The sequence below is a fragment of the Nycticebus coucang genome, chromosome 21 (assembly GCF_027406575.1).
Source record: "Nycticebus coucang isolate mNycCou1 chromosome 21, mNycCou1.pri, whole genome shotgun sequence".
NCBI lineage: Eukaryota > Metazoa > Chordata > Mammalia > Primates > Lorisidae > Nycticebus > Nycticebus coucang.
Genome location: NC_069800.1, coordinates 33,445,515 through 33,468,502, shown reverse-complemented (window position 1 = coordinate 33,468,502; position 22,988 = coordinate 33,445,515). Strand labels below are relative to the sequence as shown.

Sequence of the window (22,988 nt, the reverse complement as noted above, 5' to 3'; positions counted from 1 at the left end):
TCAATAATGTTAGGAGGAGCAAAATAATTAAAAACTCCTGTAATACCACCAACTTAAAAAATGTCCCCTCTTCAAATTCTGATTCCAAAGATCTGTGTTGGGGCCTAGGAACAAATACACAAATGTTCTCATGCTGGTGGTCCTCACATCACCCACATGTTAAGGATGTGCAACCCAGGCTGGAACAAATCTCCCCTTGTCTAAGCCTATCTAGACGGGAAAGTATGACTAAGAAGGAAGACTCTGCCATAAAGACACTCAAAACCTCCACCTGCAGACTGGTACTTTGGTCCTTACCACTATACAAACACAAACTTTCAGAGGCTGCCAGCTTCAATGATAAAGCATATTTTAAAAGCCAATGCACAGCTTAAATCCTATCATTAGGGGATTATAGTTCAAATGTGGCTGCTCCATTCTGCAAAATGCTGACATTTGACCCAAACCCTTTTAATCCAAGTCAAAAAGATTGTCAGAACAAATATCCTCAACTTGTATATGACCAACTCCCTTTGAATGAAATCGCTTAACTAGTTACCTAATACAAAGTTCTGCTTTAAGGAGTTGGTAGTTCTGTTGCTGATCCTAGCTCTAATTATTGCATTTAAAGCTCTAAACAGTAATGAATGAACTTATTAAAAATGGTGATCATTTAATTTTTGTGATGACAACTATGTTAACAGGTGTGACTGAAAAAAATCATCTTACAGTCTTCCCCAAACCCTTCAAGAAGTTTTGCTCTTATTTTTCAAACTCAAGTCGGTATCTACTAGAACAGCGGTTCTCAACCTGTGGGTCGCAACCCACAGGAACTGTATTAAAGGGTCACGGCATTAGGAAGGTTCAGAACCACTGCACTAGAGGGTCATGAAATTAACTTAATCAATCTCAACTAGAATTGTTTTGTTTTGTTTTTTTTTTGTAGAGACAGAGCCTCACTGTACCACCCTCGGTAGAGTGCCGTGGCGTCACACGGCTCACAGCAACCTCTAACTCTGGGGCTTACGCGATTCTCTTGCCTCAGCCTCCCAAGCAGCTGGGACTAAAGGAGCCCGCCACAACGCCCGGCTATTTTTTTGTTGCAGTTTGGCCGGGGCTGGGTTTGAACCCGCCACCCTAGGCATACAGGGCCAGCGCCCTACTCACTAAGCCACAGGCACCGCCACAACTAGAATTGTTTTTAAGGTGGAGTATCCATATATGCCTGGACTAAAGTGCCATGGCATCATTATAGCACACTGTAGCTTCTAACTCTCGGGTTCTCCTCCTGCCTCAGCCTCCCAAGTCGCTGGAACTACAGGTGTGTTCCACCATACCTGGCATATTTTTCTTTAATTTGTAGAGACAGAATTTCACTATGTTGCTTAGGCTGATCTCAAACTCCTGGCCTCAAGCAATTCTCTACCCTTGGCCTCCTAAAATGCTGAGATTATAGGTATGAGCCACTGTGCAAACTTCAGAGCACACCTCAGGGTAACCCAGAGTGTCAAGGAAAAATGCTATGCACTGTGGGTCTGTCAAAGAGTCTGAAAGTCAATGGTGTAACTAAATCTCTGCACAGTGACATGAAAGGCATGTTCCAAGGGCCTGATTTAAATCAGGTTATTTGCTGAGAAAGTGGTACAAGATGATGGCACTGGGCCAGGCGTGATGGCTAACATCTATAATCCTAACACTCTGGGAGGCTGAGGCGGGTAGTTTGCCTGAGCTCATGAGTTCAAGACCAGCCTGAGCCAAAGCAAGAACCTCATCTCTAAAAAAATAAAATAAAATAGCTGGGCGTTGTGGCGGGAGCCTGTAGTCCCAGCTCCTTGGGAGGCTGATACAAGAGAATCGCCTAAGCCCAAGAGTTTGAGGTTGCTGTGAGCTGTGACGCCACACCCATTCTATTGTGGGTGAGAAAGTGAGACTTGGTCTCTTAAAAAAAAAAAAAAAAAAAGATGATATGGCAATGATGACAAAATATTGCCGGACCACACTATACTTGCAGAGAAAAGCTTTTATGACCATTATGGCCCCAAACTGGAAGCATCCACAGGTCCACTGACAGGTAAATGAACACTCTGAACCCAGCAGAGTGGCCCTCCTTTATAATTAGTTATGATGACCCCCCCCACCAAGCCCTAAACCAATGACTGCAATCAAAAGAATCTCCTTTGCAGCCAAATGAGCTTTAACTGTCTTGGTTGGTGGGCTTACTTGCTCTCTTAGGAGGAAGAAAATTTAATCAAGAAGCTGGATAAAACCTGGATTTCAGGAAGGGAACCTAGGTTCCATCACCAACTTCCATCTGTAGAGAACCCCAGAAGGAATGATCTCTTAGAGGCCAAACTTCCATGGCTCAAAAGCCGCCCTGATGGCACTAACCTGCTCTGAAGATGGAGAAGGGCCCCGGGGTGAACACCGCTGGGCAATTTAGGAATCATCTAAAAATGGATCCTCAAGTCCTCACCAGTGGGCTAGACCCAAGGTAAAACTTCTGGATAAACAAGGCAAATTTTCCTGCAACAGTAGAGTATGTGGGGAGGATTATCCTTAACCAAAAGCGAGTAGGCTATGAGCACTGAACAAAATGCAGGACTGGTAGGATGAAGACAAGGAAGAACAGGCTTGCCTGCGGAAAGCCCTGTCTGTCTGTCCCAAAGACTCGGTTGGAGAAGCCCTGGTACAGAACAAGCTCTTGTCCCAATCTCAACTCCAAATCCTAAGAAAGCTCTTAAATCCAACCTCAGACGGGCTTCTTGCTGACACCAGTTTGTGTTTAAGCCGTGATAAATGACGACCATGTTCTCCAGATGACAAGACAGTGACTCACTGACTGCTCGGTTAGGGAAGAGATGGAGTCTGCGTACATAAAGTATCAGAGCAGTGGATGCTTTGCGTGGGGGCTTTAAAATACAAAATCATAGCCAATATTTATTTTTATAACCTAATGCTGTAGGTAACAGATGCTACAGTGCCTACTGTGCCTGGATTTTCCAGCAAAAACTTCTTCCCCAAACTTTATTTACATATGTATAAAATTGTAGCACTGAGGCTCGGCGCCTGTGGCTCAAGCAGCTAAGGTGCCAGCCACATATACCTGAGCTGGCGGGTTGGAATCCAGCTTGGCCCGCCAAACAACAATGATGGCTGCAACCATAAAATAGCCAAGCATTGTGGGAGAGAGAGGCAGGAGACTCACTTGAGCCCAGGAGTTGGAGGTTGCTATCAGCTGTGATGCCACCGCACTCTACCTAGGGTGACAGCTTGAGGCTGTCTCAAAAAAAAAAAAAAAAAAAAAAAAAAAGAGAGAGAGAGAGAGAATCCCTTGAGCCCAAGAGTTTGAGGTTGCTGTGAGCTATGACGCCACAGCATTCTACTGAGGGGGACAAAGTGAGACTCTGTCTCAGAATAAAAAAGAAAAAAGACACAAAGGATAAAAGTGTAGCACCTTTCTAATTAAGCCTCATTGTCCTGGCCATTTCTCCCAGATGTTGTTTCCTGCAACAGTAGAGGAGGATCTATCCTTAACCGAAAGTGAGTAGGCTATGGAGCATTGAACATTGAGCATTATCCACCTCCCAGACTCAGGTGCCCCCACAGTGAGCACACAGAGCTCTAGTTCCCAGGTCTGAGTTCGAGAGGCACTCCCTGGGTCTGTTGTCCTGCCTCCATGATTTCACGTCATGTGGCTTCTTGGTCCAGCTCCCCACCACAATGGGATGGGGGCAGCGACACAGTGCCTGGTGTGTAAAAGGTATTCAAATATTCCACTAGCCGATACACACCCAGACATAAAGCCTAATCCCATCCCTGTCCTCCTGATTCATCCACAGAAATCTTGTGGCTGGAACACAAAAGAGGAAAGAGATAAGTACAGCAAAAGGTGCATCCTGAAGGCCAGGATTAAAGTATGAACATCAGGGAAAAAAATTTATGAACATCATATTTTTAAGGATACCAAAGCAGAACTCAAGATGGATTTTACGAAATTCATGGCTACTATGTGATTTAACACACTTTTTGCACTTAAGTTTACTTAAACATTATTTAAAATGTATTGATCAGGCTCGGTGTCCCACATACAATGAGGCTGGGGCGTTCAAATCCGACCCAAGCCAGCTAAAACAATGATGATAACTATAACAAAAATGAGCTGGGCGTTCTGGCAGGCGCCTGTAGTCCCAGCTACTTGGGAGGCTGAGGCAAAAGAATCTCTCAAGCCCAAGAGTTTGAGGTTGGTGTGAGCTGTGACGTCACAGCACTCTACTGAGGGTGACACAGTGAGACTCTGTCTCAAATAAATAAATAAAATGTATTGATCAGTTATCACAAAAGCCATTGAAAAGCTCATTTTGTATGGGATTTTAACAAGATAAAAAGATGTACATAGTGAAATGACTATCAAGTCCAAGATAGGGACCATGATCTCATTCAACCCCTGCAAAATTTCCAGGAAGGGTTGTTAGTACCTCCATGTCACGGATGAGAAACTGAAGTACAGAGAGTGTGATTTACCCCTGGACAAAAGCCCAAGGTAATAGTGGCAGATGTGGCGATCTTCATTCACAACGCCTTCCAGACGTACAGAACAAGACTCTCAAAGAAAGAGCTGAGGCGGCAACCATAGCTCAGTGGGTAGGGTGCCAGCCATATACACAGAGACTGGCAGGTTCGAATCTGGCTAAACAATGACAATTGCAACAAAAAAAATAGCTGGATGTTGAGACGGGTGCCTATAATCCCAGTTACTTGGGAGGTTGAGGCAAGAGAATCACTTAAGCCCAAGAGTTTCAGGTTGCTGTGAGCTGCAACGCCACAGCACTCTACCCCAGACAGCTTGAGACTCTGTCTCAAAAAAATACATAAAAAATAAAAGGAAAGAGCTGAGAGATCATGTCTGAAGGTCAGTTTGGAGGAAGCCCGGGAAAGCCCCCAGTTGCTGTGAGGAAATGGAAAGAAAGCACTTTCCTCTTCCAGGGCTCCAGATGCCCTCAATGACAACTGTAGGGTTAAGGTAACTTCCAAGAGATAGTCCTGCCCCACAATGCCTGGGCTGCCCTGCTCCATCCTCTCCTCCCAGCACAGTTGGTAACTCCTGCCTTTTCACCTCCTGAAGAGGAAGCCCCCACAGAGCACTTGGTCCCTTGCCAGCCACTGTTGCCACCCGTCCCAACTGAGAGAAGCCACTGGTGTTGGCAGAAACATCTCAAATGGCCCCTCACTTCCTCACCTCAAGCTCCATGGACTCACCAGCCCTCTCTGAACTGCTCTTCAGACCACACCATTTCTTATTGGGATGTTCTCATTCTTTTCATGGCCCACAACAGCCAAAGCCGAATTCCTTCTCTCACCTGCACAGAGAGGTCTAGCTCTGCTGTCCCTTATGTCCTAACTCCCTCATTACACCTGCTCAGTTCTGCTGTACCTTGACAGAGAGGTCTGACTCTACTTTCCCTTAGTCCTAATTCCCTCAATTTTACCTGCTCAGTTTTGCTGCACCTTGGCACAGCCGCATAGTTCTTTCAACCACCTGCTTTCTTCCTATCCTCTGGGAGACATTTCACTTGCAAGTCTCCTTTGTGATATTCCCTTTCTCCCGGTCCCCACCACCCACCCCTGCCCTCTAGCTAGTCCAGATTAACAAGAGCTCTGTCTCCTCCCTACAGACTCTCCCAAGATAAGAAAAAGAAAACTCTGAAATTTCACCTGACCTGATTACCCCATGGCTGAAGAGTGGATTTGCCTAAACTGCCCTGCAATTACCCAGGGCTGGGATACTGCAATTCTTCTCCTGGCCAACACCAAGTACACTGTGATCAAAGTAATAGTAAAGCCCTGACCTTCAGTGGTAGCCTTTAAACAATCCACATCTGTATTTTTTACTTTTTTCCTGAAAAGGAGGTTGTTCTTCCTATGTAGTTCATATAAAATATATCTGTTAAATACACACACTGCAATCACTTATGTCTTGCTTTTTCTCTGGTATCTGAACTTGACATTTTTGTAACCCAAAGACTTTAAAAGAATTAAATACACACACACACACACACTCAGCTGCAGAGGAGATTCCAGCTCTCCACAAAACTTTTTGCAGGTATATTCCTTTCCATGTGTGTATTACTTATCATTGGACACCTGAAATTCTAAAAGAAAACATATAAGAACACATGGAGCTTTGGCAGTCCTGTGACTCGACTTGGCTCCAAAAATAAATTAAAAAGCATCTGAGGGACCGGGAGCAGTGGCTCACACCTGTAATCTCAGCCCTCTGGGAGGCCAAGGTGGGCAGATCGCCTAAGCTCACGAGTTTGAGAGCAGGCTGAACTAGAGTAAGGGCCCATCTCTAAAAAAAAAAAAAATAGCCAGGCTGGGGTGGCGCCTGTAGCTCAGGGGGCAGGTGCCAGCCCCATATACCAAGGATGGTGGGTTCCAACTCGGCCCCGGCCAAACTGCAAACAAAAAATAGCCGGGCGTTGTGGTGGAGCTCCTCGGGAGGCTGAGACAAGAGAATCACCTAAGCCCAGAAGTTGGAGGTTGCTATGAGCTGTGATGCCACGGCCCTCTACCAAGGGTGACAAAGCGAGACTGTCTCTTAAAAAAAAAAAATAGTCAGGCATTATGGCCAGTGCCTGTCCAGGTACTTGGGAGGCTGAGACAAAAGCATCGCTTTAGGCCAAGAGTCTGAGGTTGCTGTGAGCTATGACACCACGGCACTCTACCAGGTGTGACAAAGTAAGACTCTGTCACAAAAAAAAAATAAATAAAAAATAAAAAGCATCCAAAAAACAGAATCAGACATTTTGATTGCTACAGATCAAGTTTTTATTGTTACCCTTGCTGACACAGTTAATGAAGGACATAAATAAATGTTCATGCTCAAGTACTAATATTTAAATAGTGTCTGACAGCACTGAGAAACTCTTTGGAGAACTTCTGATAACCCAGCTGGGCAAACGTGAACCTTAGGCTCCTTGCTCACCCACACTGACACAGTCCCAGGCACATGCAGAAAAATCAGAGACACAGAGATGCTAATCAATCTATACAGCCTCAGAACTCATTCCCCAAAGCAGAGATTCCCCAAAGTACTAAAAATGATCTTACCTTCAGAGTGAAACTTCACCCTATCCCCAGAAAGGTCCTTTAATCAGTGCCCCACCCACTGCTTCCGTGCTGGCGTCCCCGCAACCCTGCGATTGTCCTGGTGCTCGGCATGAGTCGCTTTCAGGCGCTGAGGGAATTTCAGCTTTTATAACCTACATGGGCTGGACAGAATTGTGTAACTGCACCACCTCATCAGAAGTGCTATTTGTGTTATACAACAGCCACCACCTGGTTATAAACAGTTACTGCAAGCCTGTGACCATCTCCTTAACATCCATCTGCAGCCAGTCTCCACACAGCGGGCTGGACAGCCTATTGTAGAAACCAAGCAGCTGCAGGGATTATACTTCTCAAACCTGCACTAACAAGGGAAATTAAAGCTCATGTTTCTAAACCCTGCAGTTCAGATGAACAAGTCCACCCACGATGTTTCCAGCTCAGTGAAAAGGGGGATTGATGCTACCTCACTAGTAATTTTTCATTTCCCCAATCAGGGATCCAAAGACAATTGTTTTCAAAGCTCAAAGAATTTCAGAGATCTCAAGGTAGGAGCTCTTCTTTAAATGGCAGGCAAAGCCAAGAAATAACTCACACTGAAGGGCTGATGACAGGAGTTCACCTCAATGTGGCATCCAGTGTGCAGGGCCCCAGTACAGAGGCTCCACTGGACAAATGAAAATACCCCCTGAAGGCACAAAGAAGGTGCGCACGCGCGCGCACACACACACACACACACACAAAACCATAACATCTGACGTCACAGTCATACCTGAACCAGACTCTGACTCCAGGCCAGGGCCTGCCAGGAACCCAGGCAGTGGGCACCTCTGTTGGGATGTGCAACAATATCGGCCTCCATCTCCCCAACACCAGACTGCATTTCACAAACCGGGACAGGGACCACAGGCTTAGAAGACAGCCAGCCAGGCAGAAGGGGCGCCTACCAGCAGCAAAGCACATCACAGAAAATGGGGCCCCCAAGATAAAGGCAGGAGAAGCAGCAGGACAATTCTTAGAGAAGAACAGCTATAAGCTCATGGGAATCTCGGGGAGCTCAGCAGCAGGGACAAGAAGAAGCCGCCACTGAATCAGATCCATCACAGAAACTGGGGAGAAGGTTGGGAGCTACGTGCTTCAACTGCCGGAACAGAGGTCCACATGTGGCATGACGTACCTGACCCATCAGGTCAACACGCCTTGGAAAGCCAAGTCCAAATTCGGGACATTCTGTGAAGAACCTAACCTCAGAGGCAATTAACTGCAGGAGCCACAAGAAAATCTCAAAGAACAACTGGAGTAAAGAAGTAAAAAAATAATTTAAGTTACTACTTAAAATCTTTAAAAAGAGGAAACAAGATTGGACAATTACATGAAGAAAATGGACTGCACCCAAATAACACCAGGCTGGGGTGTGAAAAATTCCCTTAGAGGCATAAACAGGAGTGGCGCAGCGGATGCCCAGAGGGAACAAGGTGGAGGGCACCACAAAGCCACAAGACGGAAAAGCACGGAGAGGAAGCGCTCCCAGATGAGCCCTGTGCAGGGAAAGCAAAGAGCAGAGCTACCACAGGACTCTGCTCTTCTCAAGTGGACTTAGAAACAAAAAAAAGCACGAAAGCCAGTCATGCTGTATAATTCCATTTACACGACATCCTGAAGAGGCAACTCAGTGGAGACAGAATCTTACAGTCGCCAGGGTCTGGGGTGGGGTGGAGGAGGGGGGGTGACTTGTTCAAGAGTTTGGGGTTTCTTCCTGGGATGCAGTAAATATCGTAAAATTAGGCTGTGTTAATGGCTGCACAGCTTTGTAAATAACCATATCTTAAAAATCACCAAACTGACCAGCAATAACCAAGTTGAAAAAACAGTCAAGGACTCTATTCCTTTCACAATAGTGCCAAAGAAGATGAAATATTTGAGAGTATACCTAACAAAGGACGTGAAAGATCTCTACAAAAGAGAACTATGAAACTTTAAGAAAAGAAATAGCTGAAGATGTTAACAAATGGAAAAACATACCATGCTCATGGCTGGGAAGAATCAACATTGTTAAAATGTCTATACTACCCAAAGCAATATATAATTTTAATGCATTAAAGCTCCATTGCCATATTGAAAAAATAATACTTTATTTTATATGGAATCAGAAAAAAACTCGAATAGCCAAAACATTACTCAGAAATAAAAACAAAGCAGGAAGAATCACGCTACCAGACCTGAGACTATACTATAAATCGATAGTGATCAAAACAGCATGGTACTGGCACAAAAGCAGAGAAGTAGATGTCTGGAACAGAATAGAGAACCAAGAGATGAATCCAGCTACTTACCGTTATTTGATCTTTGACAAGCCAATTAAAAACATTCGGTGGGGAAAAGATTCCCTATTTAACAAATGGAGCTGGGTGAACTGGCTGGCGATCTGTAGAAGACTGAAACTGGACCCACACCGTTCACCATTAACTAAGATAGACTCTCACTGGATAAAAGATTTAAACTTAAGACATAAACTATAAAAATACTTGAAGAAAGTGCAGGGAAAACTCTTGAAGGAATCGGCCTGGGTGAATATTTTATGAGGAGGACTCCCCAGGCAATTGAAGCAGTATCAAAAATACACTACTGGGACCTGATCAAACTAAAAAGCTCCTGCACAGCCAAGAACATAGTAAGTAAAGCAAGCAGACAGCCCTCAGAATGGGAGAAAATATTTGCAGGTTATACCTCCAATAAAGGTATAACCTGAATCCACAGAGAACTCAAATGTACTACCAAGAAAAGAACAAGTGATCCCATCTCAGGGTGGGCAAGGGACTTGAAGAGAAACTCCTCTAAAGAAGACAGACACACAATCTACAAACACATGAAAAAAAGCTCATCATCCTTAATCATCAGAGAAATGCAAATCAAAACCTCTTTGAGATATCACCTAACCCCAGATAAGAGTAGCCCACATAACAAAATCCCAAAACCAGAGATGTTGGCGTGGATGTGGAGAAAAGGGCACACTTCTACACTGCTGGTGGGAATGCACACTAATACATTCCTTCTGGAAGGATGTTTGGAGAATACTTAGAGACCTAACAATAGGCCTGCCATTTGATCCTATAATTCCTTTACTAGGTTTATACCCAGAAGACTAAAAATCACAATATAACAAAGACATCTGTACCAGAATGTTTACTGCAGCCCAATTCATAATTGCTAAGTCATGAAAGACACCCAAGTGCCCATTGACCCACGAATGGACTAGCAAATTGTGGTACATGTATACTATGGAATATTATGCAGCCTTAAAGAAAGATGGAGACTTTACCTCTTTCATGTTTACACGGATGGAGCTGGAACATATTCTTCTTAGCAAAGTATCTCAGGAATGGAAGAAAAAGTCTCCAATGTACTCAGCCCTACTATGAAGCTAATTTATAACTTTCATATAAAGGCTATAACCCAACTATAGCACAAGAATATGGGGAAAGGGCCAAGGAAGGGGAAGGGGGTGAGGTTAGGGTGGAGGGAGGGTAATAGGTGGGGCCTCATCTATGGTGCATCTTAGAATGGGTACAGGCGAAACTTACTAAAGGCAGAATACAAATGTCTACCTACAATAACTAAGAAAATGCCATGAAGGCTACGTTGAACAGTTTGATGAGAATATTTCAGATTGTATATGAAACCAGCACATTGTACCCCTTGATTGCACTAATGTACACAGCTATGAGTTAACAATAAAAAAAAAAAAAAAAATCACCAAACTTGGCCAGGCCGAGTGGCTCACACCAGTAATCCTAGCACTCTGGGAGGCCGAGGCAGGAGAAAGGCTTGAACTCAGGAGTTTCAGACCAGCCTGAGCAAAAGTGAGACCCTGTCTCTATTAAAAATAGAAAAAAATAAGCCGGGCAAGGTGGCAAGCACCTGTAGTCACAGCTACTCAGGAAGCTGAGGCAAGAGAATCACTTAAGACCCAGAGTTTCAGGTTGATGTGAGCTATGATGCCACTACCCAGAGCGACAGAGTGAGACTTTGTGTCCAAAAAAAAAAAAAAACCAAATTGTATACTTTACAATGGTGACTATGCTATGTAAGTTATATTCCCATAAAACTTTTTTTTAAAAGAACAAATGGAACAGAGTTAAAGCCATAAACAAAATAGCAAATAAAAAACTATTCTGAGATGAAGAAAAATTGAGTACAGAGACTATAAAAGCACTCCAGGCTCATGTAAAATTGGACAGAAGAAAGCTATACTTGGACACATCCTGGCAAAATAACTGTAAGGATGAAAGAATTGTCGACACACCAAGGGTGAAGGAAAAAATGTTTGGTTTACTTAAGCAGTAGCACAGATTAAAATTAGCCTCAAGATTGTCCTTGGCAATATGAAATGCCAGAAGACCCTAAATCATGAACGTAGGAAAAGGGTTTTCTCCAAGAATTGTATACCAGGTAAGGTGCCCTTCACGTCTGAAAGCCAAACAAGGCAATTTCAGACAGGCAGATTCAGAAACAAAGAGGGGAAAACGCTGGAGGCATGAGAGGCAAAATTCAGAGAGGTTATCAATAGACAAGATTGCTCAGCGCATACCCCCAAACTATCAAGATAAGGAAACAATAAATAAATGATGATTATAAACCCGGTTACAAAACTGAATCCAAAATGTAATGTAGGCAGCGCCTGTGGTTCAAAGGAGTAGGGCGCTGGCCCCTATGCCGGAGATGGCAGGTTCAAAGCCAGCCCCAGCCAAAAAAATAAATAAATAAACCAAAATATAAAATGTAATGTAAAAATTGTAATTAAAAAACAAAACAGACCAAACAAGATTACACAAAGAAAAGATTAAGAACCAGAAGTAAGAAGATGCTATAGCCCTTCTTCCAGACTGACAGGGATCAAAAACAATACCATTAGGTCCTAACTGTGACAGCTGGAGAAATTTAAAAAATGGTTTTCCTCATTTGTACAGTGGTGATAAAAATAAAAACATGAGTAAAAAAATGAAAATAAAATTTATATTTTTCACTTAAAAGAAACTACAATTAATGCGAGAACTAAAAGCAGAAGTCTAAAACACAAATTAAACCTGCAAATGAGTTAAATTCATTTAACTAAGAATTTTCTCAAATTATATCAAAAAATAAAATGCTAGTCCTCCAAAGATAGACCTTAAAGTGAAAAAAAAAAAAAAATTATAATAATTCTGACTTTTTTTTTTGTTAAACATCAAACACATTGGCATCCATGTTAGAAAATATTAAGTGGTAGGCGAGGGAGGTGGCTCATATTTGTAATCCTAGCACTCTGGGAGGCTGAGGTAGGTAACGATCCCTTGAGTTCAAGAATTTGAGACTAGCCAGAGCAAGAGCAGGATATGCACACTCCACTGCAGGTCTTTTCTAAATATAGAAAATTAGCCAAGCGTTGTGTTGGGTGCCTGTAGTACTAGCTACTCAGGAGGCTGAAGCAGGAAGACCCCTTGAGCCAGTGAGTTGGAGGTTGCTGTGAGCTAGGCTGATATCATGGTGCTCTAGCCTGGGCAAGAGAGCGAGAGTCTCAAAACAAAAGAATTAAATGGGAAAAAGAGGGTCATTTCACATTACTAAAGTATAAAATTCACGAAAAATATGATGTTAACCTTTATGTTCTGAATGTCCATTTGCTGAGATAAAGCCCATAATGTTTACAAAGAGAGAAGAAATGACCAATTCTTCATGTATATCTGTCTCCAAGAAGATAAGGGCAGGGAAATACATGGGCATGGGCTCTACCTCTATATTTATTTTATTTTGTATTATTTTGTATTATTATAATCTGACCAATATAACAAATACAGCTAATTAGGTATCAAACTTTGTACCCCACAGAAAATAAGAGTCTGAGCTTAGCCCAGTGGCTCACTCCTATAATCCCAGCACTCTGGGAGGCAGAAGTAGGAAGACTGCTTGAGGTTTGGAGTTCAAACCTAGACCAACCTAGGCAACACAGCAAAACCTCATCGCTACAAATGTTTCTTTTATTTTGAGACAAAGTTTCACTATGTCACCCTCGGTAGAATGCCGTGGCATCACAGCTCACAGCAATCTCAAATCTTGGGCTTAAATAGTTCTCTTGCCTCAGCCTCCCAAGTACCTGGGACTACAGGCGCCCACCACAATGCCCAGCTATTTTTGTGTTGCAGTTGGCATTGTTGTTATAGCAGGCCCGGGCTGGGTTTGAACCCGCCAGCCTTGTTGTATGTGGCCGATGCCCTACTCACTGAGCTAGAGGCACCGCCCCCACAAATTTTAAATTAGCCAGTTGTCGTAGTCCCAGCTACCTGAGAGACAGAAGCAGGAGTACCCCTGGAACCCACACCTCTGCACTTAGTCTAGGCAACTGAGAATGTCTCAAACAAACAACAAAAGCCACACACAAACCACAGAAAGAGCGAGAGTTTCATCTCCAATAGCTAAAGAGTAGTTGTGAAAACCGAATTATCATGCCATAAGGATAATTTCAACCCCCACACAAAAGAAACATACATATTTTTCATTGCCTGCTGTGATGCTAGAAAGATAAAAATAATTATTATCAAGAAAGAAAGTCAACTTGGCGCCTGCACCTTAGTGGCTAGAGAGCCAGTCACATACACTGGTGCTGGCAGGTTCGAATCTAACCCGGCCAGGCCTGCCAAACAACGACAACTACAACCAAAAAAAAAAAAAATTCTGTTGATTATTTTCTAACTATTTTCTAACACTGCCGGTGTTGTGGTGGGCACCTGTAGTCACAGATACTTGGGAGGCTGAGGGAAGACAATCGCTTAAGCCCAAGAGTTGGAGGTTGCTGTGAGCTGTGATGCCACAGCAGTCTACCCATGGTGACAGCTTGAGACTCTGTCTCAAACAAAAAAAAAAAAAGAAAGAAAGAAAGTCTAGACCAGGTGTGGTGGCTCATGCCTATAATCCCAGCACACTGGGAGGGCAAAGGGGGGAGGATCACTTGGAGTTTGAGGCTGCAGTGAGCTGTGATCAGGCCACTGCATGCTAACCTCAGTGACAGAGTGAGGATTTGTCTCCAAAAAAAAAAAAAAAAAAAAATCCCACCCACCAGGTACAATGCACGGTATATTGCACACTTCCTGGATGAAGGGCACAATTACAGCCAGTCTTTAACCTTACAAATGCAAACTATGTAACCTAATCGTACATATCCCCATATTAATCTGAAATTTTTAAAAATTAAGGAAAAACTAGTAAACCTAATAACTTCAAAATCTTAAATTTTCTCCCAAATAACCATTGGATCAGTGGTGAAATTTTCACACACACACAAAAAAAAACTCTAACATTAAACAAGAAAAAAATAAGGAACAAAATATACTAAGGTTAAAAAGAGAGAGGGAGGGAATGAGAAAAGTTAGTTAGAAAATAATCAACAGAATTGATAAATTTGATAAATACATCTGAAAGGGCACTTAAGCCTCTGGAGTCCAAGAACAAAGATCTTCCACTATATCTCTACACATCAAGGTAGAGTCACTTTCCATGCTTCAAAGTATTGGAAAAGGATGAGGAGTTTCTCAGTTAGTTTAGAAATGAAGCAACACCCTGATACCAAACTTGACAAAGCACCAGAAAGAGATCAATGCTAACGGCCAGGCACCCAGGTTCAAACCCAACTCTCTCGGTGTATATGGCTGGCACCATAACCACTGTGCTATGGGCGCTGAGCCAATATATTTTCCTTTATGGACAATGTCTGAAGTGTGTTTTTATTCAAATTCCACCAGCACCATCCATGTAGGTGGCTCACACCTATAATCCTAGCCCTCTGGGAGGCTGAGGCAGGAGGACTGCTTAACTTCAGGAGTTTGAGACCAGCCTGAGCAAGAGTGAGACCCTGTCGCTACTGAAGATAGAAAAACTAGCCAAGCCTCATGGTGGGTGCCAGCTACTTGAGAGGCTGAGGCAGGAGGATTGCTTGAGCTCAAGAGTTTGAGGTTGCTGTGAGCTCATACTGATATAGGTACATACATCATCCACAATTTATTAATAAGTAAAAAGAGCAAGAGTAAGACATAGTAAGACACTGTCTCAAAAAATAAATAGATAAAATGCTAAACTTGAACAAGAATTAGGGGGGGTTAATTCTTCAGAAATAATTATGCATCTAAAAGTATCTAACTTTACTAATGTAATCTCTCATTTTCTTTTTCTTTTTTTTTTTGGAGACAGAGTCTCACTATGTCACCCTCGGTAGAGTGCCGTGGTGTCATAACTCACAGCAACCTCCAACCCTTGGGCTTAAGCGATTCTCTTGCCTCAGTCTCCCAGGTAGCTGGGACTACAGGCGCCCGCCACAACACCCGGCTATTTTTTGTTGCAGTTGTCATTGTTGTTTAGCTGGCGTGGTCCAGGTTCAAACCCAACTCTCTCAGTGTATGTGGCCGGCACCACAACCACTGTGCTATAAGAACCAAGACAATATATTTTCCTTTTATGGACAACGTCTAAAGTGTGTTTTTATTCAAATTTCACACTTGGTATCTAACTCTGCCTTTCCAATTAAATGTTAGATATTGACATTCAGTGCCCCAACTGATATAAAACTGGGAAAAACAACAAAAGAGATTTAGGACAAAAATTTCCTGATTTTATAATAAGACAATCGAGGAAGGAGAGTCTAAAATTCTTAAAAGCAAATGAATTAACTAACAGCACCCTCTAGTGTTATATCATGTAATTGATCCTAAAATATAAAACTTCAAAAACGTATTTTGGAAAATTTCAAACATACATAAAACTAGACAATTAAAACTTTTTTTTTTTTTTTTTTTTTGAGACAGAGCCTCAAGCTGTCACCCTGGGTAGACTGCTGCGGCATCACAGCAACCTCCAACTCTTGGGCTTAAGCAATTCTCTTCCCTCAGCCTCCCAAGTAACCGGGACTACAGGCATCTGCCACAACGCCCAGCTATTTTGTTGTTGTTGTTGTTGTTGTTGTAGTTGTTATTGTTTGGCAGGCCCGGCCAAGCTGGATTCGAACCAGCCAGTTCTCGTGTATGTGGCTGATGCCTTAGCAGCTTGAGCTACAGGCACAGAACCTACATTTTCACTTCATATCCAACTAAGGATTACTGATTGTTTTTATCATGTGGCAACTTCTACATTTCATCAACAGAAACATTAGCGACCACTAGGCATCTCCTAGGGCCATTCTCTGTGGATAAATAATTCAAGTAATAAAATCCTTGGTTTTAACATGGGCATACAACCAATGAAATTAAGGCAAAAGACTCAGAGCCCGTAGCTCAGTGGCTAGGGCGCCAGCCACATACACAGGAGCTGGTGGGTTCAAATTTAGCCCAGGCCTACCAAACAACAATGACAACTACAACCAAAAAAATAGCTGGGTATTGTGGCAGGTGCCTGTAGTCCCAGCTACTTGAGAGGCTGAGGCAAAAGAATCGCTTAAGCACAAGAGTTTGAGGTTGCTGTGAGCTGTGACACCATGTCATTCTACTGAGGGCGACATAGTGAGATTCTATCTAAAAAAGAAAAGAAAAAGAAATTAAGGCAACAGTTCCCAACCTCCCTTGAGGCTAGATGCAACCAATCTGGACCAATGGGATGGGGGTGGAAGTAGGCCCTCCCTTCTCACTTCCTTCTTCCCACTGGCTCCAGGAACTATCTTGAAATAAATCAATATCCTAGAAATGAAGGAAAAAGGGCCAGATTACATAAGAAGGAAACTTCTGTTGTATTATTTAGGTATGTTAGAATAGCCAAAAATATACCCTTTAAAGAAAAACCCACAAAAAAAATTTTCTATTTAACTATAATGCATACATTTTAAGAATAAAGAAATAGGATTTAAAAAAAACCACACATGTAGAGAGAATCAGAAAAAAAGCACTGCAAGGTAACACATTTGGAGTAACCCCAGTCACCAAAATTTTTAGAGGAAAGACTAGATCAATACATATTTTAATCCTAGGGGTGTAGTGGAGTTGGGGGAAGAGCTGAAGTTATTTTCCTTCATAAGGACCAAATCAAAGGTTCATGATACAGGGTAAGTGCCTGGGTGAGATGAATAAATTCGTTGTTCACCAAAAATTATTAAATTGGCTTCTTTGGTAAGAAGAAGCCTCTCTTACTGTAAGACTGGCCTCTCACCCATAATTTCAAGGCATGATTCAGAATGTGTGCTGACAAGCACACAGCAGAATTTAAGCAAAACGGTAAAAACAGTTCATCCAACTATCAGTAAATCCACCATGAGAACTGCACCCTTCAAACTCAAGACTCATATTACAATGTGTCCTGGTTAGAGCCCTGCAGTAGGACATGAGGGTTAATGGGAAAACAGCACTGAACCGGGGAGTCTGGAACCTTCACCATAGACCACAGTGATAAGTGCAGTGGGCCATAAATGTCTCTGTAAAATAAAAGTATTACCCTATACCTGTGGTTTTTGCATTTCTGTTTTTTTTGTTTTGTTTTGTTTTGTTTTTGAGACAGAGCCTCAAGCTGTCACCCTGAGTAGAGCGCCGCATCAAAGCTCACAGCAACCTCCAACTCCTGGACTCAAGAATTCTCCTGCCTCCGCCTCCCAAGTAGCTGGGACTACAGGTGCCCGCCACAACACCCGGCTATTTTTTGGTTGCAGCCGTCATTGTTTGGCAGGCCGGAGCTGGATTCGAACCCGCCAGCTCAGGTGTATGTGGCTGGCACTTTAGCCACTTGAGCCACAGGCGTCGAGCCTGCATTTCTCTTTTTTTTTTTTTTTGTAGAGACAGAGTCTCACTTTATAGCCCTTGGTAGAGTGCCGTGGCCTCACACAGCTCACAGCAACCTCCAACTCCTGGGCTTAAGCGATTCTCTTGCCTCAGCCTCCCGAGTAGCTGGGACTACAGGCACCCGCCACAACGCCCGGCTATTTTTTGGTTGCAGTTTGGCCAGGGCTGGGTCTGAACCCGCCACCCTCAGTATATGGGACCGGCGCCTTACCGACTGAGCCACAGGCGCCACCCGAGCCTGCATTTCTGTTTTTAGAAATGGAACAAGCATCCTCAAATTAACCCTCATTCAACTACACGAAGCAAGAGGAATCAAAAGTACATGGACTGTGTCACTCACATGGAGAACTAACATGCTTCACAGCTCACAGCATCCTACAGCTCTTTGGGATTAGGCGATTCTCTGCCTCAGCCTCCCAAATAGCTGGGACTACAGGTGCCTGCCACAATGCCCAGCTATTTTTTTGTTGCAATTTGGCTGGGGCCAGGTTTGAACCCACCACCCTCAGTATATGGGGCCAGCGCCCTACTGTAAAATAGTAACAAGTACTTTGGAGAACTATGGGTCACTTCTTATCAAGTTAAACATAGATTTAACCTAAGAATCAGCAATACTACTCCTGGGTATCTGCCCAGTTAAATGAAAATTTATGTTCAGACAAGAACCTATGAATATTTTTTGTTGTTAAGCAGGCCTGGGCTGGGTTGGAACCTGCTACCCTGGTGCACAGGGCCGGTGCTTTAACTACTGAGCTATGGGCACCCAGCCTGTGGCTTTATTTCTATTAACTATGGAACAGAACATACTCCATATGAGATATTTTATGTAAAATTTTAAATCATGCAGTCTATACTACATTTTGATTTATAGATATAGAAACATGTAATGCATTCCTTTATAGATGTGAATTTTAAAAAAAAAAATGGACAAGCATGTAACACAAAAGTAAAAACACGGACTGCAGGGCGGCGCCTGTGGCTCAGTTGGTAGGGCGCCGGCCCCATATACTGAGGGTGGCGGGTTCAAACCCGGCCCCGGCTGAACTGCAACCAAAAAATAGCTGGGCGTTGTGGCGGGCGCCTGTAGTCCCAGCTGCTTGGGAGGCTGAGGCAGGAGAATCGCTTAAGCCCAGGAGTTGGAGGCTGCTATGAGCTGTGTGATGCCATGGCACTCTACCGAGGGCCATAAAGTGAGACTCTGTCTCTACAAAAAAAAAAAAAAAAAAACATGGACTGCAAAATTAGCTGGGCATCATGGCAAGAACCTATAGTCCCTGCTACAGGAGGCTGAGGCAGAAGGATCTCTTGAGCCCACGAGTTAGAAGTTGCTGTGAGTTATGACACCACAGCACTCTACCCTGGGACCACAGAGCGAGACTATGTCTTTAAAAAAATTTTTAAATAGGGCAGCACCTGTGGCTCAAAGGAGTAGGGCGCCAGCCCCATATACTGCAGGTGGTGGGTTCAAACCCAGCCCCGGCCAGAAACTGCAAAAACAAACAAACAAACAAAAAATTCTAACCAAGACCATCTCCAGGAGGACCCACAATGTGAACATAGCAACAATGTATGGCTGCCTCAGAGAAGGCAGCTCTCTAGACCTGTCCTCATGCACCTTTGGATTGTACCATGTAAACAATTTTTTTTTTAATTACAAATAAATTTCATCCCATCATTACCTCCAATTACACCTTCCTCTGGCAGAAGGAGGGTCTATCATATTTAAAGTACTTTTATTTCAGATAAGGAAAGGCCACTGAAGACGCAACTATGCAACTAATGAGTTCTCCTACCTTGGGAGGTGACTTAACCTACCTGCTTTCGAGGGTCACCTCCAAAATCCTATCTTCCATGAAAACACAACATAACTATCAGGCAAAAATGAGTTCCAACTATGCCACAGGGAGTGATAAGCATTTTCACATAACCCTAGTAGGAAAACTTTCAGAATGTCTCAGGACAGCTCCTTGCAGACCATGTATAGTGACTGCCTCACAGCCTCCATGGAGTACAGTGGACAATTACCATAACGCAATGCAACACACCACGGGGCCGGGGGAGTACTTATCTAATGACTTCTTTTCTTGTTCTAATGAACAAAGGTCAAGGTTGAGAGTAAAAAGTCTGGGCATGGGCAGTTACCTCTGGGAGGAAGAGAATAATAAGATTAGCAAGGTAGCTCAAATATTTTCTTAAATAAGAAAAATCTGAAGAAAAAATAACAGGTTTTGATTTATTAGATCTGGGCATCTATGGCAGAGATCTGGACAGAGATGGCCATGGGCAAAGGAGTAAGATAAATAAAAGGACATTGCAAGAAAAATTTTTTTTCTTTTTTTTTTTTTAGAAAATTTTTTTAAATTAAAAAAAAAAAAAAAAACCAAGGTCCAGCTCTGAGCCCATAACCATAAATGTGAAACGGAAATGCAGAAAGTCTCCTTGTTATCTGGTTTATCTCCAGTGGAGTTCAACTGATTAAAAAGAAAACAGAAAAATTAAATAGCAGGATGGTAGGGCTGGGCCACTGAGAGAGTTTGACAAGTTACAAGGACAGCTCAGATTGTGAGAACACAACACTGGTAAAGTGTTAGTCACAGTGATTACCTGTGTGATCGCAGCAGTAAGAAGGGCGAGGAAGCCAGGAGACATCGAAGGGCCAGAATGACCCTGGAGAAGAGGAACCAGAGCTAAGGAAGGACAGAGACGAAGCTCTCCAAGCTCATGATCCCAGAGAGCCATCTAAGAGATGACAGAGCTCAGGAGAGTTACAGTGAACTGAGTAAAGCTTCCTGCAAAGATGAAGATGATGGCACAGTGAAGTCCAATGGCCAGATGAGTCAACAACTCAAGTGGAAAAAAAGACAGCAACACAGGAGCCAATATCCAAGCAGCACAAAGCGTGACCAAGAAGTTGGTAAAGGTGGCAGACAGGTAAAAGGGAGGGAGGAATCTCAGACTTACGTAGACCTCAAAATTAACAGGTGTTGCTGAAGTAAGGCTGCAGAACTAGTCTTACATCAGATATGTTGAAGTATCAATTCCTCAGCAAATCCTTTCCAGACCTGCGAGAATATAAACTGTTCAATGCACCCCTTTGCTGTTCCCAATATAGGAGCTTAATTCATGCAAGCACCCTTCCTTATGCAAATTTATACTTTTATCAAATTCATGCAGGGAGGGATCTTTTTCTAGATCCTTCTCCTTCTTAAACTGTGGCTAGCAAAAACTAAGTGTTCAAAGAGTGAAAGACGTATCTAAAAATGCATCCAGCAAGCTGCTGGGTCAGAAAGGCAAGCTCTCTGGCATGCTGGTTGCAGGACCCCTCAGCCACACACACCTAAAAGCAATCTGCCTGGCAGTGAGTATTTCTGCCACTGTCAAGATTCTTTTGTTTTATCTTTTTCTTTCTTTTTTTTTGAGACAGGGTCTCACCTCCCTCTGTAACCCTGGGCTCTCTGCAACCTCAAGCTCCTGGGCTCAAGTGATCCTCCTGCCTCAGACTTCTGAGTGGCTGGGGCTACAGGCACAAGCCACTGCAACCAGCTAATATTTTCCACTTTTGGTAAAGATAGTAAAGATACTCTTCCTCAGGCTGAATTTACTTATTTTAAGACACAGGGTCTCTTTCTCTGTTGCTGAAGCTGCAGTACAGTGGCACAGTCAAGTGATCATAGCTTATTATAACTCTGAACTCCAGATCGGTCGCAAGCAATCCTCCTACATGATCCTCCTGCATCAGACTCCTGAGTAGCTGGGTTTGCAGGTGTACGCTATCACACATGGCTAATTCTTTCTTTTTTATTTTAGAGACAGGGTCTCACTCCATTACCCTTAGTAGAGTGCCTTGATGTCATCGTAACACATAGCAATCTAAAACTCTTGGACCTAAGTGATCCTCTTGCCTCAGCCTCCCTAGTAGGTAGGACTACAGGCATTTACCACCACACTCGGCTGGTTTTTGTATTTTTTTTTTTTTTTTTTTTGAGACAGAGTCTCAAGCTGTCGCCCTGGGTAGAGTGCTATAGTGTTACAGCTCACAGCAACCTCAAACTCCTGGGCTTAAGCTATTCTCTTGCCTCAGCCTCCCAATAAGCTGGGACTACAGGCGCCCGCCACAACGCCCAGCTATTTCTTTTGTTGTCGTTGCAACTGTCATTGTTTTTACCAGCCTCAGTGTATGTGCCTGGTGCTCTACCCAACTGAGCTAGGGGCACCGCCTAGTTTTTCTGTTTTTAGTAGAAATGTGGTCTTGCTCTTGCTCAGGCTGGTCCCGAACTCCTGAGCTCAAGCAACCCTCTACCACAGCCTCCCAGAGTGCTAGGATTACAGGCATGAGCCACTGCACCTGGCCTAATTTTTTTAAGAAATTAGGTCTCCCTATGTAGCTCAGGCTAGTGTCCCAGCCAAGATTCCTTTATTTTGAGTCTGTTTTACTGAACGGAATATATGATCATGTGTAAATGTTCCTACCAAATAAAAGATCCCCAAAAGAATAAAACATGTAATTTATAACTCATTCAGTTCACTCAACAAGTTATAAATTTACTAATTTTTTTTTGTAGTTTCACTTTATGGCCCTAGTAGAGTGCTATGGCATCACACAGCTCACAGCAACCTCCAACTCCTGGGCTTAAGCGATTCTCTTGCCTCAGCCAAGTAGCTGGGACTACAGGCGCCCACCACAACACCCGGCTATTTTTTTGTTGCAGTTCGGCCGGGGCCGGGTTTGAACCCGCCACCCTTGGTATATGGGGCCGGCACCTTACTGACTGAGCCACAGGTGCCACCCAAATTTACTAATTTTTTTTTTGTTTGTTTTTTGTTTTTTTTTGTAGAGACAGAGTCTCACTGTACCGCCCTCGGGTAGAGTGCCGTGGTGTCACACGGCTCACAGCAACCTCTAACTCTTGGGCTTACGCGATACTCCCGCCTCAGCCTCCCAAGCAACTGGGACTACAGGCGCCCGCCAGAACGCCCAGCTATTTTTTTGTTGCAGTTTGGCCGGGGCTGGGTTTGAACCCGCCACCCTCGGCATATGGGGCCGGCGCCCTACTCACTGAGCCACAGGCGCCGCCCAATTTACTAATTTTTTAATGTCCCTTTAGCAGACTGAATATACCT

General features: G+C 43.5%; 1 protein-coding gene across 7 annotated transcripts in view; it reads right to left on the bottom strand.

Moving 5' to 3' along the window:
* Nucleotides 1–22,988, bottom strand: part of SLC23A2 (solute carrier family 23 member 2) — a 146,088-nt gene that overhangs the window by 90,548 nt on the left and 32,552 nt on the right. Inside the window, exon 3 of one of the 7 annotated variants that reach the window (XM_053573852.1) lies at nucleotides 7,090–7,250. The exons of the other annotated variants lie outside the window; for them this stretch is intronic. The gene's annotated coding sequence lies outside the window, so the exon portion shown is untranslated. The remainder of the gene's footprint in view (nucleotides 1–7,089; nucleotides 7,251–22,988) is intronic. 7 annotated transcript variants of the gene reach the window in all.